The sequence below is a fragment of the Nicotiana sylvestris genome, chromosome 7, assembly GCF_000393655.2.
Source record: "Nicotiana sylvestris chromosome 7, ASM39365v2, whole genome shotgun sequence".
Classification (NCBI taxonomy): Eukaryota; Viridiplantae; Streptophyta; class Magnoliopsida; order Solanales; family Solanaceae; genus Nicotiana; species Nicotiana sylvestris.
In genome coordinates this window covers 60,096,878-60,101,764 of record NC_091063.1, presented here as the reverse complement: position 1 = coordinate 60,101,764, position 4,887 = coordinate 60,096,878, and positions in this window count along the sequence as shown.

Here is a 4,887-nt window from a genome sequence, read left to right as displayed (position 1 = left end):
GGATATAAATTTTTCTTTCAAACTAATACTACACTCTATCCAAAGCTTAAATATAATTTTATTTTCTTGCCTTTCTATTTCATTATTTTTGTGCCCGTGACCATTGTGTTTCTGCTATTTCGTCTCTATCGCAAGGCTAAGTATTGTATATTTCTTCAATTATCTTACTATTTCAGGATTAAGTTAATTCACTTGTCTAGAAACCACGTATAAATTTAACTGTACCGCTTTACAAGTAAACACACCTGTACTAAAACCTTCTTTCACAGGAATGGCAGAATATGCTAATTTTAGATGGTAAGGGAGAAATTATGGGCACATATAATTTACGATTTGAATTTGGAATATTACTATAATTTATATGTCTTCAAGTTTTGAGGTTCATGAATTTCTGTTCGAAATACTATTGCAACTCATTTGATTTATTATGTTCCAAAATTAATTATTTGTACTTATTTGTTAATAAATTGTTTAGCACGTATTATCAGGACCGAGCCAATACAATTGGGTGTCAATGAACCCATAACTTACACTCTACCGTTCCCCCAGTTGATATCTCCCCGGTAAATAAAAAAAATTCACATACAGTTAATATTTATATAAATCAAATGAATTCAAGATATGTGTAAGTTTTAATCAATTTACCATGGTTGAATGCGTTGTACTCATATTTTATTGAGTTTTATAGGTTATTAGTTAAACCACAGTTTTTCTTAATTGTGATATCTATATTTATTTTTCAAGCGTGGTGTTACCGATCCAATCGCACTAGCTAGTTATACAGTTCAGATTTTTCAAAAATATCATCGGACGCATGTTGGATCTTCCAAAGTAGTGTATTTTTGGAGGATCCACCACTAGAGGTGCATCCCGTGCAATAGCTACAGACTTTTGTTTAAATTCTGTATTTATATTGAACAATCAATTAAATGTATAGGAATATTTCGTTTGGAACCTAATCCGTTAATCCGGTTAGTATTGTATATTAACTTGAGATTTTTGTAGAAATTTATAAATTTAAAATCTTGGATCTGCGTGTCCAATAAAATAATGGAGAGTATGTAAGGAAACAAGATCTGATATTCGATTGAGCTGAAGGGTAACACTATATGATCCTCAATCCTTAGGGAAAACATGGAGAATGAAAAACAAGAAAAGAGAGGTTCCAAACTGGTACAAGGTAGCTAATAAAATAAAAAGCAAACTTCATCCACACCTATTCTAATTGTTGTTGCTGCTATATATGCTATTCCTTGCCAAGCAATTCTTGTCCCTTCTCTAACGGCTTGACAGATACAAAATTCTCTTTTGGATTGGGGACCACATAGTGGTCTAAGTGACTTGGCAAATGCCTCTCTCTAGTACTGCGTCTATGTATTGTTGGAGTGTGCTGCTGATTCATTATTGCTGACCCCGTGAAGATGAACCTGCCCTCAAGGTTCAGATTCGGGAACTTCTGCAGAATAGCGTGAGTATCCTCCCAAGTTGCATCACAAGCAGGAAGTCCAGACCATTTGATAAGACATTGTGGAACCTGATGTGCTCCCCTCGAAATAGTGCGAGTTCGCAAGACACCTGATCCAAAAGGTCAATAGGAGTGACCTGGTGCGATGGATTGCCCAGACACTTGTGGAAAACAGAAACATGAAATACGCGGTGAATTTTGGAGGATGAGGGTAGTTCCAACTTATAAGCAACTTCGCCAATGCATTGTATAATCTGAAAGGGACCAAAGAATCGTCTTCTCAGTTTGTTATTGATGCTGCAGACGGATGGAGAGCTGACGATAGGGACACAAACGAACATAAACCCAATCACCTACTTCAAACACAACCTCTCGACGACCTTTATCTGCATAAACCTTCATACGCTCTTGTGCCTCCATTAAATTTGCCTTTAATATAGCCAAAACCTCATCACGTTGGCAAAGAGAAGCAGCCACGACTGCATTAGTTAAATTATCTTTGACATAGTGTAAAACAGTTGGTAGAAGACGACCATATACTACCTCAAAAGGAGTTACTTTAGAACTATGGTGATAGGATGTGTTATACTAGAATTCGGCCCATGGGAACAAAGAAAACCAAGCAGTTGGTGTATCAGCGGCGAAGCAACGAAGGTTCATCTCGAGACATTTGTTGAGAGCCTCGGTTTGACCATCTGATTTTGAGTGATAAGCAGAACTCATAGCCAATTATGTTCCCTGAAGCTTGTGCAGTTCACGCTAGAATTTAGAGAGAAACAAAGGGTCCCTATCCGATACAATAGTGACTGGAAAACCATGGAGGCGAATAAACTCCTATACAAATACCTCTGCTACTTTATGACTGGTGAAGTTTGTGGGCAAGGCAATAAAATGGCCGTATTTGGACAAACAATCCACAATGACCAAAATAACAGTACGACCATTGGAAGGAGGCAAATTCGTAATGAAATCTATTGAAATATTTTCGAAGATAACCAGAAAAAATAAGTACTTTCATTATTATTAAATGTTAATAAGCAAGACTTTTTCTTAACTCCTATTTTACTTCACATACTGGAATTGGCAAAGAAGACCCTCCTGAAAGGAAAAGTGAGGTAAGACAGTTAGATCACTCTCCAATTTCCTTTGCAAGGCTAATAACTTAGGATCTATTTGTTCAGAGCCCGCAGCCGGTCAATTAAAGCCAATTCAGTAACAGCCAAGGTGAGGGCATGCAATGTAGGAACCCGAGAAAGAGCATCAGCGGCTGAATTAAGTCTTCCCTATCTATAAAGAATCTCAAAATCATACCCGATTAGTTTACTGAGCCAACGTTATTGTTTGGGTGTTTGGATCACTTGACTAGTGAGGGATTTTAAAGGCTATTGGTATGTGATATAAACTTGCGGCCCAATAGGTACTGCCACCACTTTTGAATAGCTTGTGTGATAGCAAACATCTCCCTATTATAAGTCGAGGCAGCCTGCATTCTTGAAGATAATTTCTGGCTGAAGAAGGCAATGGGATGACCTTTTTGAGATAGCACTGTGCCAATCCCTGTACCCGATGCAGCTGTCTCCACTGTGAAGACTTTGGAGAAGTCAGGCAAGGATAAAACAGGAATGGAGATCAGGGCCTTCTTGAGTTTTAAAAAAGCAGCAGAAGCCAAATCAGACCAAAGGAAAGAATCTTTCTTCAACAAGTCCGTGAGAGGTGAAGCCAATTGGGCGTATCCCTTGACAAAACATCGATAATAGCCCGTTAGGCCAAGGAATCCGCGTACATCTTTGACTGATGAAGGATACGACCAAGATATGATAGCAACAATTTTCTCTGGATCAACTTGAAGGCCATCTAAAGATAGAATATGACCCAAATAGGCAATGGAGGACTGACCAAATTGATATTTTGATCATTTTACCACTAAAGCATTGCTACAAAGACTGTCAAATACAGAGCGAAGGAGAGCTAGATAATCTTGTAAGTATTGGCTATAAATGAGAATATTGTCAAAAAACACGAGGACAAATTAGCGAAGAAATGGTTTGAAAATGGAGTTCATTGTGGACTCGAAAGTGGAGGGGGCATTCGAAAGCCCAAATGGCATAACAGTGAACTTATAATGCCCATCGTGAGTGCGGAAGACAGTCTTTTCAATACCGGGGGATGGAGGCAAATTTGGTGGTACCCTACTAATAAATCCAGTTTAGAGAAGAACCGAGCATTGTGCAACTCGTCAAACAATTCATCAACAGTAGGTATAGGAAAATGATCTTTAACTGTAATGGAGTTAAAGGCCCGGTAATCAATGAAAAACGCTATGTCCCATCTTTCTTCCTAACTAATAGAACATGGGAAGAATAAGAACTTGAACTAGGACGGATAACACCATACTTAAGCATTTCGTACACTTGGCATTCAATTTCAGCCTTCTAAAAATGGGGGTATTGATAAGGATGTACATTAATTGGATTAGAACCCGGAAGCAGTGGAATATAGTGGTCCTGAGGTCTAGAGGGTTGAGTGACTCTGGGGATTTGAATACATCATCATAGGATTGGAGGAGGAGGGATAAGTCTTGAGGATAATCAGGTAAAGAAGTGGTTGATGTAGAGTGGAAATCTAACCGCAGGAGATAAGAAATGGCATCAATTTGTGAAAAACGACGAATGGTGGACATATTGATTTGGGTTGAGGAAGAAACAGGGTCACCTACCCAACAAATGCGTTGCCCAGAAATGTTGAAATCAAAGAGACGGTTGACATAGTCTGTAGTACTAGGACCTAGTATGGCAAGCCAAACCACTACCAAAACAAGGTCAGACCCATGAAGATCAATGACAAAAAAATTAGTGGAAAAAAAGACCTTGAATAGTAATAGGAACATCATGTATCACTCCAAGACACGTCAACGCATGCATATTTCCAACCATAATAGAAAATCTAGTAGATGGTTCCATAGCCAATTTAAGTTTCCTAGCAGCAGGCGGATTGACAAAATTACGAGTGCTACCTCCATAAACGAGAATCTGAGCTGCAAGGCCCTTGATGTAGCCAGTCACGTGAATACTTGGAGGAGTGTAGTCCGCCAGACAAGGAATGAAGACTGATGGTGAGAAGAGAGGGTGAGGCAGGTGATATATCAGGAGGAGGGGAATCAGATAGTGGTGGTAACAATTCCGATGGAGGATCCTCAAGGGCTTCGTCATCTGCTAGAAGAAGAAAAAGCTGGGGTGTAGAGGAGCAACGATGACCCTTGTGGTATTTTTCGTCACAATTGAAGCACAAATTTAGCTCGCATTTGCGTTGAACCTATGCTGGTGTCAGTTTTTTAAAAGGGATGCGGCCAATTCCAGGAAGAGAGGCAACCGGAGACACTGAAGAAGGAGAGATTGATGGGGTTGATTTAGGGTTCCAAATGA